The sequence below is a fragment of the Pinus tabuliformis genome, chromosome 8 (assembly GCF_031772625.1).
Source record: "Pinus tabuliformis cultivar Carrire ecotype Pingquan chromosome 8, CPIR1, whole genome shotgun sequence".
Classification (NCBI taxonomy): Eukaryota; Viridiplantae; Streptophyta; class Pinopsida; order Pinales; family Pinaceae; genus Pinus; species Pinus tabuliformis.
In genome coordinates this window covers 393,385,034-393,409,064 of record NC_142294.1, presented here as the reverse complement: position 1 = coordinate 393,409,064, position 24,031 = coordinate 393,385,034, and the positions used below count along the sequence as shown (strand labels likewise).

Below are 24,031 nucleotides of genomic sequence, written 5' to 3'. Positions count from 1 at the left end.
CCATAAACTGTTTGTGCAAAATTGAATGTCAAACCCTAGAAATATGTTGTTTGCATTGTATAGTTAGATCGATCTCAAGTCGAAGTCATAGGAGAAATCAATCAGGTTACCATTAGACTCTCATCAAACCTGAAAGTATGTCAAGTGATTGATGTTCTTGTGGCTAATATCCCTGAATTCTATGGTTTGATCCTCAGTAGAGATTGGTTTGAAAAGCTTCATGGCTATTTCGCAACAGACTGGTCCCATATGTGGCTTCCTTATAATGGTAAACCGAATCAAATAAGTGCTGACCATGAGAAACCTTTAAATTATATCGTCACAGAACTAGAGGGAGAAAATGAGCCTGTCGCATAAAATAGTAATATCATTGGAAATTATTCAGTCAAATCATTTTTAGGCAATTTTAATGCCCATACATCACCCTTTTTGGAAAATTATGTTACATCACAAATAAAAAATTATTCTGAAACATATTCTTCTAAATGTATCCATTTTGTAGATGAATGTGTAGTGAATTCTTTATTTTGGAGATTATTTTTTGATGGATCTAAATCTAGTGATGGAGCTGGAGCAGGTTGCATATTGGTTAGCCCCGAAGGAGAAAAAAAATGTTGGCATGCAGACTTGAATTTGAATGCACAAATAACACTGCAGAATATGAAGCATTAGTTCAAGGGTTGTATAAAGCCACTCGCCTTGATATTAAATAACTTCAAGTATTTGGAGACTCGAAAATTGTAATCAAACAGGTGAGGAATTTTACTTACTCACTTTCTAGACATTTGAAACATTATCAGTCACTATTCCAGGATGTCACCTCGAATTTCCTAGCATTTAACATTTACCCAATTCTGAGACTTCAAAATGCAAGTGTCGATCTTTTGGCTAACGTTGCATCCAAGCTCATACCACGAGAGATTATAGTCCTGATCGATTTTCTATAGAATTAATTTCTAGGACTTCCATTCCCGATAACATCACCAATTGGTGAGTTTTTAATAATGATCCTGATATCATATTTTTTCTAACATCTGAAGGCTCTTATGATGACCAGATAATAGATGAAGATCAACACGATATCCAACTCAATCCAACTTAAGCAAGAAACAAGTTTAAATTCCATACCTAAATCTATGGCTAAGATGGAAGATACGTATGATCTTAAGGACAGATTCAAGAAACCTACTAACTCAAAACTTCAAAGTTCAACTTCGAGGTTTGAATTAGTTAATCTTGGAACTGAACTTAAACCTCAAAATATCAATTTGGGTCTTGGTCTTACATCCAATGAAAGATTAGCCTTTATTAATTTGTTGAAGAAATATAAAAATGTTTTTTATTAGAATTATGAAGATCTTAAGCAATATGATACTTCCATCATTCAACATTCCATTTCTATGATATCCGAAAAAAAGCCTATACATCAGAAGTTGAGAAGGATTCTCCCAAATTTAGAGAATCAAATCAAATCTGAATTGAATAAACTTCTCAAAACCAAAATAATTTTTCTTGTCAAATATTCAAGGTGGGTTTCTAACCTAGTTCTAGTTAGGAAAAAGAATGGTGATATTCGAATTTGTATAGAATTTCACAATCTCAACAAATCTTGTTAGAAGGACAACTTCCATTGCCTCCTATGGAACACATACTTCAATCCGTTGCAGGCTCAGAGTTAATGTCTTTTCTGAATGGATTTTTAGGTTATAATTAGATGATCGCCTAAATACCAGCTTTAGAACCAAATGGGGAACATATGCTTATCAAAAGATGTCATTTAGATTAATCATTGTTGGTGCAACATTTCAAAGAGCCATGGATATAGCTTTCAAAGGTTTGGGAAATAAAACATTGGTAATTTATTTAGATGACATAACTGTGTATTAAAAAAAGTGCAGTAATAATTTAAAGGACTTAAAACAAATCTTTGAACGTTGTCACAGATATGGAATTTCTCTAAATCCAAATAAATATTTATTTTCTTTAAGTAAAGGTAACATTCTTTGATTTATTGTATCTAAAGATGGCACTCACATAGATCCTGAAAGGATAAGATAAATTTCTGAAATATCTTTGCCTCGTAACAAGAAAACTATTAGGATATTCTGACACATAGGATATAGTTAGGTATAACTTAGTCTAGTGTAGAGTTAGGTAAAGTGTGTTTCTTTACTATGTACATTTGTAACTTACAATCTAAAGGTCACGATATGTTCTAGACATGAAGTGATCCGACGGTTCATTCTCTCCTCGGTATTACTGACACTTGATCCGTGGCTTAACACCTGATTGGTCCATGATCTCTATATAAAGGGAATGGAGGATCATTTGTAGGGTGACTGTTCATGAGAGAAAATTATTTAAATTTTATTTCTTTTATTAATAAATTTCCTGAAGTGGTTGCGTTGGCTCAGGGCATGGATTGTTTGCCTCTTTGAGGGTTTTAACCACGTCAAGAATACCAGTTTATTGATCTGTGATATGTTTGTGAGCGGTGTCCTTTGGTGTTCTATCTGAGGAACTTACCCTGTAAATTCCTATAGTATCTTGCAGAGATGGTGTTTGTTCCGGATGTGTACTCGGAAAACATCATCGAGATAGTTTTGAAAAACGTGCCTCTTGGCATGCCTTAGCCCCTTTATAGCTTGTGCATAGTGATTTATGTGGTCCACTTCTAGTTGTTTCATTCTCTGGCTACAAGTATTTCTTAACTTTCATTGATTATTTCTCTAGACGCACTTGGGTATACTTCTTAAAACTCAAGTAAGGCATTTAACATGTTCTTGGCCTTTAAGGCCTTTCTTGAAAAACAACCTAGACATCAAATTCTTAAGCTAAGATCTGATACTGGTATATTGATCTGTGATCTGTTTGTTCGTGGTGTCCTTTGTTGTTCTATCAAAATATTTGTCAGTCACTTTTCACGAATTATTTTACCACTCCAATCTATGATCAGAAAAATTCTATTTTTTAAATGGGGACATTCTAAGCATGAATCTTTCAATCTTATCAAACAAGCAATTATAAATGATCCCTTTTTAACAACCTCAAATTTTTATAATCATTTTATTTTATATACTTTTGTTTCTGAAACAGCTTCTGCTGTTTTCAAACCAATAAAACATTTCAGACCCTTTCTTCTTAAAGCTCACACTAAAGTAATAGTTGCATTCTCATCAGTGAGAAATTTACTAATGCAAAGAGAATTAAGTAACAAAAGAGAAAATTGGGTAACAACACTGCAAGAGTACGACATTGAGATTTGACCAGCTAAAATTGTTAGAGGTCAAGGTTTTTGCAGAATGTTAGCTGGAGCATCCAACTTATGAGCACCAGAAGATTTAGGTGATTATATACAAATATGTGAGGTAAGCCTTAGGGATACTGAATCTAAATATGCTGATATCATCTTTTATTTGAAAAATGGATATGCCCCTATGCAGTTCAGTTACAAAAGAAAAAGGGATTTGAGATTAAAAGCTAAGCAATACGAGATCATCAATGATGTTCTGTTTAGGAATAATTATGATTATATTTTACTTAGGTGCCTCCAAAAATCTGATGCAGAAAATGTTTTACAGGAACTCCATGATGAACCAGGTAGTGGAAATTTTGGAGTAGACACAACATCGCATAAAATCTTGCATGTTGGCTATTATTGGCCAACCTTATTCAAAGATGCACACGAATATGTAATGAAATGAAAAAATTGTCAAATAGCTACTGGAAAACAAAGGAAACCTGCATTACCATTACATCCAGTCAACATTGAACAACCATTTGAGCAATGGGGACTAGACATAATAGGTGAGATCGTTAATCACTCTTCAAAATAGCATAGTGTTAAGAAATTTACTAATAAGATCAATAATTACTGAGAGGAATAAATATAAAAATAACCAGCAACAACCATAAACACATAAACACAAATGTTTATCTGGGAAAACCCCAAATCTGGGGAAAAACCCAACCTAATAAGATCTCATTAGCATTGGCCAAAACCCTGGCCAATCCGACCAAGTGAGCCTTCACCACTCACCTCCAGGTCTTGCATTACAATGAAGTCCTTCCAGCCTTTTATAAGCTCCATTACATATAATACCATGGGCAGAATACTATGGGTGCACAGTACCATGTGCCCCAAAACCATCACTGTTTAACCTACTCAACTTTAACTCTATCCTGAGTCAAGTTTACCTAACAATTCCCCCCTTAAACTTGACTTGGGGTTCCTTGACTAACTCCAGCCAAACCTGCTAAGTGAGACAATCCTACTCACTCTAACTCTTAACCCCCTCAGAGTTTTTACCCAAGGTATTGTTAACCCGACATCCCCCCTATCACCTAGGTCTAACCCAGAATTTACCGGTGATCAGCGAAGGGTACACATGCCTTACCAGGTCTTACAGTAGTATGCCCATTTACATGCAAATTTTTTTTTTCGAATTCATTATCTTTTTTTGTTTTTGTTTATTACTGCTGCGATTCTGATCCATCCTCTCTCAATTTGATTTTCTCAAAAGCTTCTATCAAACCGCTCCAACTGCGAGCTTGACAAGAACCTTGTAGATTCCAGCACCGGTGGCCTCATATAGCAGAAAATGAACAATTTTTGAAGTTGCATGAACAATTTTCTTCCGTTGACCTGCATGCAGCCCACGCCTACTCCATCTTTCAACATAGCATAGAACACACACGAAATATCCCTTATCGATTCCCTACGAAAAAGGCTCCGAACAAAATCAGCCTTGAATTTTAATATTACCAAAGGTATCTCTTAACCTTCTTTAAGTAGCCACATGAATCCCGAACAATTCATCAACATGTTCCAAACCGGTAAATATCACAAATGCACTGTGATCCCTGGCAGTGATGGCACTATCTTCCGCACATTCTCCTCGAGGTTCTTTTGCGTACGATTGTTCCACCATTATTTTTAGACCCAGATCTGTAAAAAGGCTGCATTGATCTCATCAAGCACTATAAACCCCTGGCATCAAAGAATCCCTTTGAAACCAATATCTGGCTCTGATACCAGTTGTTAAGAAATTTACTTCATAACATAAATAATTACTGAGAGGAATAAATATAAAAACAACCAACAACAACCATAAACACATAACACAAATGTTTATCCATGAAAACCCCAAATCTGGGTAAAAACCCAACTTAATAAGATCTCATTAGCATTGGCCAAAACCTTGGCCAATCTGACCAAGTGAGCCTTCACCACTCACCCCCAGGTCTTGCATTATAATGAAGTCCTTCCAGCCTTTTATAAACTCCATTACATATAATACCACGGGCAGAATACTATGGGTGCACAATACCATGTGCCCTAAAACCATCACTGTTTAACATGGTCAACTTTAACTCTATCCTGAGTCAAGTTTACCTAACACATAGATATATCCTAATAGCAACTGATTACTTCACTAAGTGGGTGGAAGAAATTCCACTCAAGGTAGCCAATTCTGAAAACATCATTGAATTTATTGATCAATTTATTATTACCAAATTTGGCCTACCAACTGCCCTCATGTTTGACAATGCATCCTATTTCACAGGCAATGCTATGACATAATTTGCTCTTAAAAGAGGTTTCAAACTTAAATATTCTGCTAACTATTATCCTCAGGGAAATGGTTTAGCCGAATCAACGAATAAAAATCTCATAAGGATCATCAAATGAACTATTGATAAAAGTAAAAAAAATTGGCGTAAATCTTTAACATTTTCTCTATGGGCAAGTAGAATAACATAGAAGGCCTCAGTAGGCACTTCTCCTTTTACTTTGGTCTATGTCAATGAGGATGTTCTACCTACAAATGCAGCGATTCCCTCTCTAGCCCTGCTTCAATTTACTAAAGAAACTCCTTCCTCTTCTATGTAATTGAGGCAATCACAAATCCTCAAACTCGAAGAAGAAACAGATAAAGCCAAGATCATACATGCACATCATCAACAGTTGGTCAAATCTTCATTTGATGCAAATTCTGTAAGTCCAAAAACTTTTAAACTCGGAGACCTTGTATTGAAGTGGAACCTTCTTCTATCCCTTGTACACTATTTCTTTTTCTTTTCCTAGGAAAATAAAAGTTAAGTAGTATTTACTTTTGGGTTTTCAATAAAAAATCTCTTTAAATATTTTGATTCTTTGCTTCTATAAGTACAGAGTGTTAAGAAGATAACTATGACATTTGAAAATTAAGCTAAGTTCTATTTCTTTGAAATTTGCTTGTTTTCCACCAAAATCATTTATCCTTTGTGAAACCCCGACTTTATAAAGAGACCTTTGTTCTATTATCACTCAAGAAAAGTATCTTTAACAAAGCAAATATTCTCTACACATAAGCACATTTAACTCTATAATTGTCTTAAATAGAGGAGGAATGACTTGTTATAGAGTTTTATGAACCCAACGTTTCGGACTACCAAGTGAGTCCATCATTAGGGGATGCGACAATAGATATTCTAGAGATATTCATGATGTATCCATGAGCTATATTTTAAGTTATATATATAGGTTATGAAGGAGTTAATCTAAGAAATTAGGTCAGCCAATCTCCACTTAGTTTGTTAATATTCAGATTTATTTATTTATTGTTTATTTAATTAATTTGTTTAATTAATCAATTAGTTTGTTTAATTAATTAATTAATTAATTGTTAAATTAGTTAATTAATTGTTTAATTAATTAATTAATTTGTTTGAGTAATTAATTAATTAAACAAAATAACCAATTAATTTGTTTAACTAATTAATTGTCATCCAGAAACTCTTAAGCAGTCAATGATTCTCTCCACCTATTAAACTTTTCTCTTTTTAGAGTGTAATTCTAAAATATACTAAAACTTAAAGGATAAGAGGTCTCATTAAGAGTTGGCTTACCATGTTCATAGGGAAATAATAAAGTGACATTACCAATACTACATATCAAAACAGGGTAATGGCTTGGGATTATTTTAATAAAAAGACAAGGGGTCTCATCACGAGCCAACTTGTTTAGTTGAATTGCAACTAGTGAATGGCATTGCCACTTTTTGGCCACCAAACCAAGACAATGACTTTTAAGTAAGAAAAAGGAAAATTTTTAGAAGAAAAATAAACTGTTTAAAAGAGAAAACAAAGAAGAAGTATATGAGTCTGAATTTGTCTCTAAAAATTGCACTCTTATCTGGATGGGACAATGAATCATTGATGACTAAAAGGTAACCCTATCGAGGCTATGGAAGCCTCCTCACAGCAGAGGCTCTACCTCTGAAAAATGAGTACATCTAAAAGCTAATTTGCAAGAGCCCCCTGCTTTATCTTTAAACCAAGTAAAGGCTGATATACAAAAATGATTTTTCATTTTGAAGAGGATATCAAGTGGATGATAATTAGTTGAATTTTTTTTTCTTATTCAGAGAAATGTTACTTACCTTAAATTTCAAATAATTACTATTTTCTCAACTATATTATTTTGGAAGTTTTAGAAGTTTCAAAAAACTATTAGAGATAACTAGTTCTTCTAGTGAATCTCCAATTGTTGTAATGTTCAAAAACCCCCCCATTTATTGATTTAATAGTTAATATTCTATTGAAAAATGGGGACCCTTTATAAAAATACTCCAAAACAATTATCACTAAAGCGCTTCCTTTTTTAATTATTAGAATTAAATTCCTAAATAAAATAAGGTATCAAGCCAAATCCCTTTGTGACTAGCTATTCTTGCTTTATCGCATATCATTGGATCATGTGTGTCAAAGGTTAATTAAGAAATTGGGATTTGTGAATTGCGGTAAGAGGGATCATCGTAATAAACTTATAGTATCATAAAAAAATTCATTTACAACTAAGGCTTAAAGTATTTCTTGCAAAATAAAGTACCTATTGCAATCACATATCGACATTCACAAAAAGCACCACAAACAAAACCTTTGGAATATGCGAATTGTGATATTACGACATAACAAGCCAAAGACTCATTGCATTGTGGCTCTTACAAAAAGGCCAATCATGTGAACTAAGAATGTTTGTGAAATGGGATATGACCTAGACCCAATGCAAGTACGTGACAATTGTTATAACTTTGATTAAGTCTGGTGTATAGTAAAAGGTCACTTTATGCAATAAGTATTCATTTAAGAAAAATGTGCTTAAAATGATAAAAGGTATTCCACTCACATCGCATCTCACAAAATTCTAAATAACTTCGATATAATGCATAACCTAAAGTGTGATGTTGCGATTTGCGATATTGTGATAATATTTATCACAGTCACATAACCGACATTTTGCACTTTAAAACTCATAAACTTAAAAAAATTTCCTTACACGTTTGTTATCACTATAAAAAAATAAAAATAAAAAATTGGACAACTTGTATGGTTTCAAAGTTGTAAGTCAGTCTTGGTCAAGTCATTTCTATTGTTTTGTTTAAGGAGTCTAAAACATAGGATAGAGTCTTGTTCCCATTGTTAAATAAGGTCAACAATCTTGTTTTAACTATCATTAATCCCACATTGGTTCATAGGTGTCATGTGTTAAGATTGTTTTAAAGTTGGCATGTGCTACGAAATCAACTAGGAGTTTTCATAGCGCAAACTCATAAGAGTACACTATGTGTGCTATGAAAACATGGATTCGTAGCTGGAGATTTCATAGCGCAGAACACAAAATTTGCATAGGCTGCGCTACAAAATCAGGGATTCATGCTAGATCTTGTCTAGTTGTCTTTTCCATCAAAATCCGTTAATATTTCATCACCATGTGTCAATCCTTGAACCATGCCTATCACATGTGGACATTCATTCTCATCATTATATTTGTTAGATGTCTTGTACGCGTTCTTTCAAATTTCAAAAAAATAAGGTGAGGTGAGCCAGTCTTGGTTTTCCCCATGTTCCTTTCATGTGTAAGAAGACAATTGGCAAGCTTAAGGACGGCACTCATCAGAACTTTTTGAAAGCTCAAGCGAGGCAGTTCTCAGTTTCAAATTCAAGCGAGGCGGTGTTCAAAGCAATACAGTACAGGTTTATTTTCAAGTTTCCTTGCAGGGATTTCATAGACATGTCTGAAGAAAGGAAAAATCACAGATCAAGCCAGTGTCTTAGAGTTGAGCCTGAAGGTTTAGATGTGCTCATGAGAAGCAGAGAGGTTGAACATGCATTCAAATAGGTGGGCTATTGGAGATTCTGCGAAAAACTTCAAGGTGGTCACATTCAAGTAACCAAAGATTTTTCTTTCAATTTCATTGGTTTGAATTCAAGAGTTGGAGTGCTAGAAATTCCAATTTCTCCTGAGGTCATATCTGTGGTCACCGAGATACCAAGAGGCCAGGAAAGATGGTTCAAGAACTTTAAATTCGAAATGGCACCTTGCCAAGAATTTTTGAAGCCAGAATTCATAGGCTCGGACTTAACCAAATCAGTGCCCAGAAGCTATGTAAAGGATTCATATGCCAACTTGCTGACATGCATCCAAAGATATTTTACCTGTGAGGGAAGATATCATAAGGTGTACTCTTACCATTTTAAGCTCCTCTTACATTTCACTGGAAAAATATCTCTTGATTTACCTTTTTATCTGTTTCATAGCTTAGGAAAAATGTCTAATAAGGTTCAATTGAAGAAAGAAGCTTGTGAGACCTCCTTGTTCCATCATGGGTTGATCAAGTTGATTGTTTTACATGAGCTTCAGAAGATTGGAAGAGAATGGTCTGCTTTCTTGTTTATGACAGGCTTTAAAACTAAAATAGGACTTAGCCCTAAGGCTAAGGAGATTTCTTCACTAGCAGTAAGTCATCAGGAGGAAACAAGATCAAGAATATTTTTGAAATTGAAAGCCAGAAAGCAGGTGAAGGAGCCTATGACACCACTAGTAGTTCAAGACACACCCCAACAGTCACAGAGGAAGAAGGTTCAGATCAATGAGGTGGTACAAGAGCAGTCTGTTGATAAAACTGTCCAAAGAAGAGTAACAAGAAGTCAATTAGCCAAGGAAAAGGGGAAGACTGTGATTGTTGATGAAAGCCCAGCTTCAAAGGGAAGTTTGAATGATCTCCTCCAGGCTATCGACATAGAAGAGACTCCTCTAGTCCAAGCAGATTTACTTGAAGCAGGTAAGAATAAAACAAAAAGAGTTAAATCTTCTAAAAAGCTTCAATTTGATGACCAAGTATCAAAGTTTGTGTTCAAGCCAAGAAGACCTGTGACTAGACATTTAAGAAGAATACAAGAGACCGAGCAAGAAGCAAGTGAGACAGGGGAGGTTGCAGAATTCTATGAAGAGCCGGTGGTTCCATTAGTACAATCATCACTAGTGCACAAAGATGACAGAGGCAAGACAGTTATCACTCATGAGGAAGAATGTAGCTTTGAGGAGATCAAAAAGAAATTTGTGTCAGCCAATCTTGAGATTGCCCAACTCAAATAAAGGGTAAGGAAACATGTAGTTGAAAAAGCACAATTCAAAAGAGTGATAGCCAGTTGGGAAGATGGAATAGTTCCAAGAGATGAAGCAGTGTGCAGTTATCACCAATATTACACTTGGACCATCCCTGCGATAAAAGAGGCAAGATATATCAAAAAGGTCAATGAAAAATTAAGAACTAGAATCTGAATGATGAAAAGATAGATCAAAGCTTTGAAGATTCAACTGAATGAACCAGAAGAACAACCTCAACATAAATGAAGCAGACAGTAAGTGAAGCAATTTTGAGACAATTTTGATGTGAAGTTTACTTTTTGAAGATTGAAGGTTATTTTGGATAGATAATGTCAGATTATTTGGCTCATAGCATGTGGATAAGCCATCAAAAAATCCAAAAAATGAAAAAAAACTATGTTCTTGAATCACAGCAGTTTCGTAGCGTGCTATGAAACTACTAAAAATGACATATAATGCACAGCAGTTTCGTAGCGTGCTACGAAACTGCTGAAGCTACCAGTTTTGTTTTTTAAATCAATTTTGAAATGAAAATTGGGAACCATTACGAAAGAATGCTGTTGTAGAAGATACAAAAGGGCCACCTCAGAAGTTTTGAATACTAGGCAAAGGAAAATTCAAAGAATAAGAGGCATTTAATTACTCCAAACTCTGCGCTGTGAAAACAACAATCATTTCGTAGCTCAGACAGTTGTCATTCTTCAACCAGCATCTAAAGGGTTTTGTCTTAGCATGAGTATATGAGCAGGACCTTTGGTCTAATTCAAGGCATCACATGTTATTAAAAGGGATAAAATGGTTAGTAGAATTCGAGGAACCACTTTGGAGACCAAAGCAGAAAAAAAAGGGGCAGTTTTCCTAATATCCAGGGACAGTTAAAAGACAAGCAATCAAAGGCCAGCATGAAGTTTAAAGTCATCACTCAAGCCAAAGATGAAGAGGGACAGATTTCAAAGAACGAGTTTGTTTTCATAACTAAGGTTGTTGCCAGCATAGATAAGGAGTTACACTCCTAGTCAAATTAGGTCTCTAAGATTGTCAGTTTATAGTTAGTTGTAATTAATAGTTTGTTTAAAGTCTAATAGGTGTCAGGTATAGAGAAATTCAAATTCCCCTCTTGCTGGAGGAAGGAATTCAAGCTTGTAAGGGAACTCTATATATGACAAGAGGTGTAATGCACCAAGGGTTGGAATTTTTTTGTGAAAAACACTCTTATTGTGTGATTGTAAGAAGACTGTGTTTTCATGTAATACAGAGTTTGGCTTTACTTCTCAGGATTCAGAAAAGAGTTTAATGTATGATTGTTTTATGGTTATCCTCATCTCATCAATTGCAGTAGTATGAATGTATGATTACTTAGAACTCATTAACAATGCTCTAACTTCCTTCATGCATTTGTAGACTGTGTGTCCTACCTGTTCTTATGTGTTACTGATATTGAACTCTTGATGCCCTGACTTCTATGTTAAGCTAATCTCACTGTGATACTGAAGCATATTCTGACTCCATAAGCCCAATGAATGTTTCCTGATTGTGTTCAACCATTTATATCTTTCCATTTGTTTTATATAGAGTTAGCCATCTAATCCTTAATTGAAATCTTTAACCCAGTGAGAGAGCCCTCTCAGGTTGAGGAGGCTAAGCCTCAGCCAAAAGTTGGTTTGAAATAGTTACTCAGGGTCTTCCTGGTCAGCAACCCATCAAGAAAGGTTTTGTGATAACAATGTTTATGATGCAATGACTTAAATGAGTAATAAAGGTCATAATAAAAGATCTTAGTGTTGGAAATAATACTGAGAGGGGGGGTGAATATGTATTTATAATTCAATAATATTTCATTTCCCAAAAAGATTTATATACCCTACTTCAGTGAAGTGAACTTGCATGTGCACGCTACTGTGATTAAAGAAACCAACTTATACCCAGAGAACTTATGATTTAGTCAATTTAAGGTGGAAACCTAATGCGAGAGAAAAAGCACCTACTATTGTTGTCTCTATCTTCTTTTAATATAAAGAAAATTTGTTTACAATCTTGTACTAGTGCAGACTCATACCAGCACACAGGCACCCACCTGCAGAAGGCTACAACCTTCTCTCATTTTCTAGCTTCTACTGGAAGGGAGATACAACCTTTATCTCTTGTACTAGCCAATATGTTTACTAGTACATAGGGCCTATAGAAGGCTATGACCTTGTCTCTTCCTCCATGGACCACGTTTCATAAATTTTCAGACTGGATGCTCCTGGTACACAACAATACAAAATGAAGGCCTCGTTTCATCAAATTTTCACACTTGACCTATGAGAACTTTCAAATTGCGTCAACCAACAATCAGTTAAACTGAATAGTTAGATCACTGTCACTAGAACACTATGCAGAACCAAGAAACCTACATCATCATTCAGAACGACTTGCAACCTCAAAAATCATACATCTGAATGTATACGCTACTTTACTGAAAACAACCTGTGTATACCTGCAAAACCATTGAATCATAAAAACTTCTGAATCAGATCTACACCAACCAGTAATATTCTAATCCTCTACTATCAATTTACATAGATCTGGACAGTTAGCAACAAAGACAACCCTTCTCACTTAATCAATCAATCAATCAGACACAAACTCCTTATGAATTCAGTTTTAATTTCAGATCTAAGAAGACTTCATTGATAGACAGTAGTAAAACAACAACATGGATCAGATAGATCAATTATTTTTGAACAACAAGCATTTATTTTTCATACGCTACTTGGAAGAGTCAAATGTGCATGTATATGCACCTTTACCAAGGCGATCTAGCGTATAGATCTGCAAATATTAACTTACTACTTTGTTGTTATTCCAGACTTCAGTCATACCCAGATCATGACATTTAAAGAATAAAACATGTGTAGGAAATCAGATCTAGCCTGACCAATATTAGATCATAGAATGTTAAGTCATTTGAGGTCTCATGATCCTCATCCAATATTGTATCCAAGGTGCACAAAATATTTCAGATCATATCATAACGATAGCCCTTGCAACATAAAATATACTTTAGATAGAAGTATTCCTAAGAAACCCTTTCACTTGGACACCTTGCCCTTTGATCTCCTCCTCCTTATATTGTTTTGGCCTTTGTCAATACCTCGGACCAAAACAACACTTAGAACCTGTGGTATTGTTGGACAAGATCAAATATTCGTTACTATGCTCAATATTGTGGGCTAATACCATGGTATTGAATCTTGGTATTCTTTACTCTTGAATTTTTTGATTTTCTAGCCCATATGCACTTTTCCTATTGTGAAAGTGCATGCATACGTATACACTCTTTTTTCTATGAACTTGCATGTATACACTTCTTTGACAAGGTGAACCTACGTATACAAATTAAACTATCTGAAAACATTTTTTTCCTTCAACTTCTTGATTCTAATCAGTAGACCTTTGTTCCAACTTCCTCTTCTTTTGTACTACTGCCTTATTACCTTTGAATTGACCTTTTACACTGCAAGTTACCTTTTACCAAATCTGAACTAACCTATGAGTGAGTTGCCATCAAGGAAAACACTAGTATCATAATTCCAACAATATCCCCCTTTGGACTTGATGGAAACCATATTGTTGTTGATTACTACAAGATATAAAAACTATTAGAGATATCAAGCAACACCAAATTACTCTCCCCCTTTGAGATACACCATGTTGTCCATGCTCCCCCTAAGTACATGCAGAGTCTGCAGAGATATGTTTCAAAAAGAATAACATGACTCTATAGTTCAACTAAGTGATTATGACCTCCCTAAGACCAATGACTCATACATACATCAATCACCCAACCAAGTGGGGATACACCAAATTTGACTCATCCACCCAACCAAGTGGGGATATACCAATTGTTTATACATGACTAAAATACAACAATTATTACATCATCCATCCCATGCATAGTGGGGATACAAATTACATCATATGTCCAATAGGACTCATTCAAAAGTAGACTATGACTGAAGGAGACATATAACATCCTATATTTTTACATGACCTATGTAACAATTGATATAAATATCTGAAACCATAGCTGAAGTCACAAACCATCATGCCAATAATGCAGAAAGTTTGTGAAGGTTAATGCTCCCCATGAACCTATGCTACCTGTGCATTGTCAACAAATCATTTATCAAGGCATTTTCATCAGTAAGATAAAAATCAAAGAACAAATCATATTAGTAGACTGTAATCATCAATATTATACTGAGCACTCATATCAGAGTCTAACCCAATATTTTTATATCAGAAAAACATATACGCTCCTGCAACCACAAAAACTTGTGTATATACGTGACTATCCTTCATAAAAACCATGTCTATCAACCTTCCTCTGAAAAACTGGTTTGAACAATAGGATGATGCAGAAACTACTCCCATCTTTTGTCTAAGATATTCAAATGTTTCTCTGAGAAGCAGTTTGGTGAATATACCAACAACCTGTTCTTTGGAGGGAACATACTCCAATTTCAATTTTTTTTTCAAGCACTTGTTCTCGTAGAAAATGGTACTTAATGGGTATGTGCTTGGTCTTTGAGTGCATGCCTATATTTTTTGAAATACTGATGGCACTTGTATTATCACATAGAATGGAGATGGGTGGAGTGCACGTGATTTGAATTTCTCGCAATGTTTGCATCATCCAAAGTAGTTGTGTGCAACAAGATGCAACAACCACATATTCTGCTTTAGCTATAGATAAGGCAATCGAACTTTGTTTCTTGATGAACCAAGACACTAACCATGATCCCATATAGAATGCACCTCCACTAGTGCCTTTTCGATCATCAACATTTCCAGCCCAATCTGCATCTATATATGCATGAAGAGAAAGATCTTTATCTTTAGGATACCATAGACCAAAGTCTTGAGTTCCATGAAGATATCTGAATATTCTTTTTACTGCCTAAGGATATGATTCCTTTGGATTTTCTTGGAACCTTCCAAAAGTTCCTACTGCATGCATGATATCAGGTATGGTACCTATTAGATAAAGTAGACTTCCAATCATAGATCTATATGTTGGTTGGTTTACTACAGGTGATTCATCGTTAGAACTGAGACTACATCCTGTTACTATTGGAGTACATACTGGTTTAGAATCTTCCATTCTATACTTCTTTAGAATATGCTTGATATATTTAGTTTGTGAAAGAAAAATACCATCTTTTATTCATTGTGCTTGTAGACCAAGAAAATAAGTAAGTTCACCAAGTAAGGACATTTCAAATTCTTGTTGCATAACTGAAGCAAAGTTCTGACTCATAGATTCTTCATTGCTACCAAAAATGATATCATCAACATAAACAATAATAATTTTCAGTTTATCATTTTCAATCTTTGTATATAAGTTGCTATCTACAAAACCTTTTATGAAACCTTGTTGTTGTAGATATTTGTCAAGACGATAATTCCAGGCCCTTAGAGCTTGTTTTAGACCATATAGAGCCTTTTTGAGCTTGCATAAAGTTTTTCATCATTTCCTAGAATGAATCCATCTGGTTGCTCAATATAAACTTCTTCTTCTAAATATCCATTAAGAAAAGCTGATTTTACATCCATTTGATATACTTTGAATTTTCAAAAACTTGAAAGAGCAAGAAACATTCTTATGACTTCAAGTCTGGAAACAGGTGCAAACGTTTCTTCGAAATATATACCTTCTTGTTGAGAATACCCTTTACAAACAAGTCTTGCTTTGTTTCTAATAACCTCTCCATTTTATTTCAACTTATTCTTAAATATCCATTTTGTTCCTGTTAGCTCTGCTACATACTTTGATATTTCAAGGGTCAAATACAGGTCTGGCCATGTTGGTTATGCTCACAAAGGACTTGCATCAGTCATTCTTCTCCTACTCCTTCACTCCATTCACACTCTCATAACCCCCACTATCTCCGTTCTTTCCTCCAAAACCCGGAATAAACTCTATTTCTCCAAGCCCTAAGCGCAAAGCTTAAGTCCTTGCAAAACCATATTCATGTAACCCCGCGATCCCATATTCCATCACCACCTTTTGATCGCAGTCATTGATTGCAGCATCCTGATCTAACGGTCCCCACTGCATTCAATGAACAATCTGCCTGTTTATTTCTTCCACCGTCCGATCATCCCCGTCGCGATCGGACGACATTCGCTCCTCCCGCGTCTGTGAGTTGACAACCCGTTAGCTCGTGAAAAAAAGCGGTTTCATTCCACCCCCACCGCCACGCGTCACCCTCTGGATGGAATCGTGCACCCTTGTACATTTACCGCTCGGTGCCCAAAAGTGGTGCGACCAAAACAGCTTACCGCCTGTCCTTCGTCCCTGCTCGTTAACTGCCACGCGTCTCCCCCAACCGGTAGTCGTTGGATTTGCCAACCCAAGATCCAATGGCTCACGATTTTCTGCTCCCGCTTCCTCTCGATACCTCCCATCGAGCAATCTCCATCGTCTATTCATTTGATCCAATGGTTGATATCCCTCCTCCACCCTGCTCGTACATCCACCATGCACTCCTCTCACCCTGACAATTCCATACTCCCAAAAAGACGAAGGTGATCTGTTTACCTGTACCTGGTGCATTTCCTCCTCAACCACCACATTCAATAGGCAGGATGGCCGAGAGGGAAAAAGGACGTACCTCGAGCAGATGAATGCATTCAATAGTCATGGGACTCCATCCCATACGACACTCCACCTGCCCGAAAAGGACAACAGAGCACCAAAGAAGATCAAATTCATCCACTGAAGCAGGCAAATTGCACTAAATACTCCATCAGGCAGTTAAAGCGGTTGGTGATCAATTATGACCCCTCCATTCCTAAAAAGGCCAAGTGCCTTTGTATTCAAACTCTATATATACCCAAAAACAAGATGTAATCAAGGGTTGATGGTTGTTGTTTTGATGTAAGGTTCAACTTCTAGAGACTGTAACTGCTTTGATACTTGCAGCGTCTCGTCTTAATTTTCAACTAATACAAGCTTCTTTTGCTGTTAATTGCTCACTTTCCATTTCTACTCTGTTCTAGTCTGTGCCTGTTATGCAGTTTTCTTGTACTCTTGATGTTTGGCATTAGAGGAGCTATCATCCTACCTCTGTGTTGAAATATTGTATGTATCAGTGAATGTGTTATTCAGGTTTCTTTTTACTTAGTGCCAGAGAGTTGTCATCATGTCTGTGCATTAGGGAATAGATTTGTAGACTTCTTGCTGGTTGCAGTCAGCCATCACAGGGTCCTGTGTGTCTGCTGGTGTGGTCAGCATTCTCCATATTCACCCAATTCCTAAACTGTGAGTAGTTGGTGGTCTAAAGCCTTATAGTCTGGGGGTGTTCATGCATGTCTGGAGTCAAGCAAAGTAGGAGTGGTTATCTGGCTTGAACAAGCATCATTCCTTCCATTCATCCATTTCCAACATTAAGTTGAGTTTGTAATGTTACTGAGCATCTCTGAGATACAGCCTAGGAGAGTTTCTTGGGGTGTTAACAATTCCTATAAATTTTTATCATGAGGTCTAGGAACTAATTGCCAAGTATCATTCTATTCAATTTGGTGAAGCTCTTCATCCATGGCCTTAACCCAACATTCATATTTGATAGCTTCATTTACATTCTGTGGTTCTATGGAGGATAGTAATGCTAGATAAATGGAGGTTCCTGTAAGATTTATTCTTTTCTGTACTCCAAACCCTTTTTCTCCTAGAATTTGAGATTCTGGATGATTCTTTTGAACATACCTAGATGGATTCTTTTCCCTGTCTGTTGTATATTCTTCTGATGCTTCATTAGTTTCTTCCTCTATATCATTTTGATTTGATATGCGGAAGCATTCATCATCTTCCTCATTGTCATCTTCCTTTGTTGATCTCATATGTTCCAGATTTTTGCATTCTTCATCAATTACTACATCAATGCATTCAACCATTTTCCAAAGTCTTTTATTATAACATTTGTATCCATTACTTCTGGATGAATAACCAAGAAGAATTCCTTCATCTACTCTCGGTTCAAACTTACCACGTTTTTCATCAGTCCTTTTGACGAAACATTTAATTCCAATAACTCTAAAGTGTTTTACAGTAGGAGGCTTACCATACCAAAGTTCATATGGAGTTTGATCACTATTTACCCGAACATTAGCTTTGTTGAGAATAGTCACAACAACAAATGCATCTCCACCCCAGAAGGTTGCAGGAGTTCCAGATTCATCAACCATAGCTCGATCCATTTGTTGAACTTTTATTTTCATTCTTTCTACTATGCCATTTTGTTAAGGAGTTCTGGTGACTGAGAACTGCCTTTTTATTCCATGTTGTTCACAAAAATCAAAGAATTCATTTGATATGAATTTATCCCCTCGATCAGATCTGAGACATTTGATTTTTAGATCTGATTCATTTTCCACTAAAGCTTTGAAGGACTTAAACTTTTCAAATGCTTCATCTTTATGCTTTAGTAGACTTATCCAACACACTCTAGAAAAATCATCAATGAATAAAATAATGTATTCTTCACCACGAGGTGACTTTTTCCTTTTTGATCCACATAAATAAGTACGGATGAGTTCAAGAGGCTTACTTGTTGATCCTTCTTTTTCACTGAAATGAACTGTTGTTTTCTTACCAACTTGACATGGTTTGCATATGGTATTTTTTGGAATGCTAATATCTGGAAGATCACAAACTGCCTTGAGCCTGCATGCTTTTCTTATTTCAGAAATGCTTAGATGACCCAATCTTCTGTGCCATAAGCATTTTTCATCCTTTTTTCTTAGATAGCATTGTTTTTGTCCTCCTTTGAGTATCTATAAATTGTTTGTAGTTCTTGTACCTTTGATAACGGTCTTTCCTATATCAATATCACGAACCACACATCTATTTGATCAAAACACAACTTCATTTCCTCGATCACACATTTTACTGACACTCAACAAGTTATGCTTTAAACCATCTACATACATGACATTTCTAGCTTTGACATTTTCTTTCAAATAAACAGAAACTTTACCTTTAATGACAATTTGTGTGTCACTTCCAAAAGAGATTCTTTTCCTTCTACAAAGCATTATATGAATGAAGTGTCTCTTTATCACCTGTCATGTTTTTGGAGCATACGATGTCAATGTACCACTGATTGTCTTGTCCTTCTGCAAATAGAGCTATGCCACATTTCTGATTGAACGTCCTTCTTTCTCCATACTTTGGAATTTGATTATGATTTCTCCTTTTGAATTGTTGGCTGAAATTTCCTCATGCATTCAGATTCTTCATAACCAAATTTATTACAAAATGAACATTCAATTTCATGTTCAAGAGGAGAGAAGTTATTATAGCAACCTTTCTTGATTCGTGTTACGCTCCTCTGATTTTGTGCTTCTCTAGTCATGATAGTTTTGTAAGAAACACATTGAGCAACCTTATGCCCAAATTTATGGCATGAAAAGCATTGTCCATTAAAGAAGTTTCTGTGATCATATAATCTTTTGGCATTGTTTAACTTTTTGTTAATGTTGCTTCTATTGATGTTTATCCTTGGAGTAAATTGAGCATGATTTACCTTATCAATACTTTTAAGCTTTTGCTGACGATTGACATATTGTTCTTGGTATTTGCTGCATCAATATAGCTTCTAGTGCAGTCTAACACGTTTTGTGATTGGGGTTATTCTTCAGTATATCCAAGACCTGTATTTATAAGAGGATAACGCTGAACCTTGATGATTTCATTTAAAGTTTCTGATCTTTTAGAAAATCTAAGATTAAGAGATTTTGTCATCTCTAGTTCTTTTCTTAGACCCACAACTTCACAATCTAGTTTTTCATTGTGATTTTCTCTTTCAATGAGTTTATGTGTCAACATATTTACAATCATATTCCTTTCTTCCAAATAGATTTTGATTTTTGTGATTTCATAGAGAAAGTCTTCCTCTTCTAACGCATCCAAAAAATCATCATTGTCATAAGCCATGAGTAGTTTATATTTTTGTTTAGTTTCATCTTCATCACTATTAGATAATTCATCACTGTCTTCATGAGTATAGTAATTTCTTCCATTAAAAACCTGTTTTCTATTGCCTTTGCAGATTCCTTTCCTTTTTCATGATTATCTTTATGAGGACATTTTTCATCGTAATGACCAACTCTACCACAAGCAAAGCATTTGAATGGTAGCTTACCTATCAATCTTCTAGAACCCCTTTGGAGCTTCTTGGCAAAGCCTGCCTCATCTTCTTCTTCTGAAATATATCCTGATTCATTGCGCTCTTCCATTTATTTTCCCATTCCCGAAGATTTGAAGGCGACTTCTCTCATATTTGATGGACCTCCTCTCCTCATTTCAAAGGCAGTTAGAATTCCATGAAGTTGAACAACAATAATAGATTGAAGATAATTTTTTCTTCTATGGCAGATTCTTTTGACTCAAATTTAGAAGACAAATATCTCAAAATTTTCTCTACTAAATTAGCCTCCTTTATCTCTTCACCCAGATTCTTCATACAATTAACAATCTCATCTACACGCAAAAAGTAACTAGCAATACTTTCATCACTATGCATCTTAAGAGTTTCATACTGAATTTTGAGTGTTTGGAGCTTAGCACGTTTTACCTGGGAGTCTCCTTCGTAGCTCTGAATGATTTTGTCCCATATATATTTGGCTATCTTGAGCTGCATGACTTTGACAAATGTTGATTCTGACAGACTTCCGAATAAGGTATTTACTGCTTTGGCATTAGTTTCATATAACTTCTTACCTGTTGTATCTGTAGGTATCGCTGTTGGAAATTGATATCCTCCTTCCACAATCTCCCAAAAATCGGCGCCAAGCGACTGAAGATAGGCTCTGATTCTTATTTTCCAGTATACCAAGTTGTTCCCATTGAAGATTGGTGGTCTGATAGATCTGACGCCTTCGTGATTATTCATCTTGAAATATCTCCCTTCAAGCGATCAAGCTTCTTCTAAAGGACCTGCTCTGATACCAATTGTTGGAAATAAGACTGAGAGGGGGGTGAATCATTATTTATAATAAAATAATCTTTCTTTTCCCAAACAGATTTATATGCGCTACTTCAGTGAGGTGAACTTGCGTGTGCACACTACTGTGATTAGAGAAACCAATGTATACCCAGAGAACTTATGATTTAGTCAATTTATCATGTGTTGATATTTAATCAGTGCATCAGTAACTTATTATATAGTAACTATGTGTAGTAATAACATAATAAACCATCACACATAAGAAACACACATGAACACCAAGATTTAAGGTGGAAACCCAATGTGGGAGAAAAACCACTTGCTGTTGTCATCTCTATCTTCTTTTAATATAAATAAAATCTATTTACAATCTTGTACTGGTGCAGACTCATACTAGTATGCAAACACCCACCTGCAGAAGGCTACAACCTTCTCTCATTTTCCAGCTTCTACTAGAAGGGAGCTACAACCCCCTAGCTCTTGTACTAGCTGATATGTTTAGTAGTACATAGGTGTTGGGGATGGAATCCCCCCACACATGTTTTGGGGCTCAAAGCCCAAGTTTTGAGTATTATTATTGTAAAAATTCCACAAATTACGGGCGCGGAGTGCGAAGTGTATGCTAGAGTCATACGGTTGTCTACCCTAATTTTTGAATTTAATGTCGGCCTACACATGGTCAATGGACCATGGGATTGTATAAATAGAGCAAATATCTAAGTGAAAAAGATAGCGAAGAAAGGAGCGAAGTATGAAATAGAAGTATAGAGTAAAGGTCTAAGTGCTTTGGGGTCATAGTAGTAGGAAGAGGCTCAACAACTGAGTGTGCAAAGGCCTAGTAGAATCTGCAGTTGAGTGTGCGGACCCCTGCAGCTGAGTGCACAGGGCGGAGTCGAGTCTCTAACCAAGGAAGAAGAATAATAAAGAGAAGTTTGATTCCAAATATTATGTATATGTTTTGTGCTATTTTCTATTTAGTTCTATTGTTTTTTTTATCGCACGCACTTGTATGATTTGTGAATATTGTTAAGTATAACTGAAAGCATACAAATAAGCTAAGTTAATCAAATTAGATAGGATTACTAGTAAGGACTGGGGTAATAACATTGTTCGGTCCCCGAGTAAGGTTGTGCAAAGGCAGCATCTCAAGCTGCAAGGTATTGATAATGGAATGCAACAACGTGCGCGTAGGGTCGAACCGCGGACCACTTGAAAACATCAGACATCTCCACGGCGCGGAAACCTGGTTCTAGCACCCTCCCATACTACTTCGGGTGAGACCTCAGTCTGCTCTCCATAGACTGTTGCCGAAAGGTCCAGTAGTACTGGGATTGTTTGGCTAAATCATCTCTAAGCCTGGGTCAGGCCCCTACCAATAGTAGGCTATGACATTCTCAAAACTTTCAAACTGCATCAACCAACAATCAGTTAATCTGAACAATCACATCACTATCACTAGAACACTGTGCTGAACCCAGAAACCTACACCATCATTTAGAACGAGCTGCAAGCTCAAAAATAATACGTCTGAATGTATATGCTACTTTACTGAACCCAACCTGTGTCTATATGCTACTTCCTTTAACAAACCTATGTATACCCACAAAAATACTGAATCATAAAAACTTCTAAATCAGATCCGCACCAACAAATAATATTATGAACATCTACTGTCAATTCACAGAGATATGGATAGTAAACAACAAATACAACCCTTCTCACTTAATCAATCAATCAACTAGACAAAAACTACTTATGCATTTAGTTTTACTTTCAGATCTAAGAAGACTTCATTGACAGACAACAGTAAAAACAATAGCACTGATCAGATAGATCAGTCATTTCTAAACAACAGGCATTTATTTTGCATACACTACTTGGAAGAGCTAAACCTATATGTATATGTGCCTCTACCAAGGCAAACCATTGTATAGATCTGCAAATATTAACTTACTACTTCACTGCTATTCCAGACTTTAGACATACCCAGATCATGACATTTAAAGAATAAAACATGCATAAGAAATCAGATCTATCCCAACCAATGTCAGATCATACAATGTTATGTCATTTCAGTTCCCATGATCCTGATCCAACGTTGTATCCAAGGTGCATAAATATTTCAGATCATCTCATAATCATAGCCCCTACAACATATAAATATACTTCAGATATAAGTATTTTGGATAAACCCTTTCACTTGCACATTTGGCCCTTTGATCTTCTCCTCCTTATATAGTTTTGGCCTTTCTCAATACCTTAGACCAAAACAACACTTTCCCTTGGGTCTGTATGAACTGGAGGGGTCGGTGGTCTGTGTGGATGACCGTTTCATTCCCAAAATGTAATGTTTCCATTGTTGGCAGGCCTACACAATGGAATACATCTCTCTCTCTCATAAGTGGGATACTTCCAAACTGTGTTTGAAAGTGTCTCACTGTGATATGCCACTCGATGCCTGTGTTGAGTAAGGACTGCCCAATAGCATAGTCAAAGGCATCTATCTCGACTCAAATGGTTGTTGCAAGTATGGAAATGCGAGCACTCGTGCTGAGAAAAGGTGATCTTTGCAACTCTGTGAATGCCTTCTGTTGAGATTCAG

The 24,031-nt window shown here is 35.9% G+C and overlaps 1 pseudogene; it reads right to left on the bottom strand.

Annotated features, from left to right (window-relative positions):
- The window catches only part of LOC149235743 (WAT1-related protein At2g39510-like), a 124,024-nt pseudogene that overhangs the window by 15,508 nt on the left and 84,485 nt on the right, over positions 1-24,031 (bottom strand).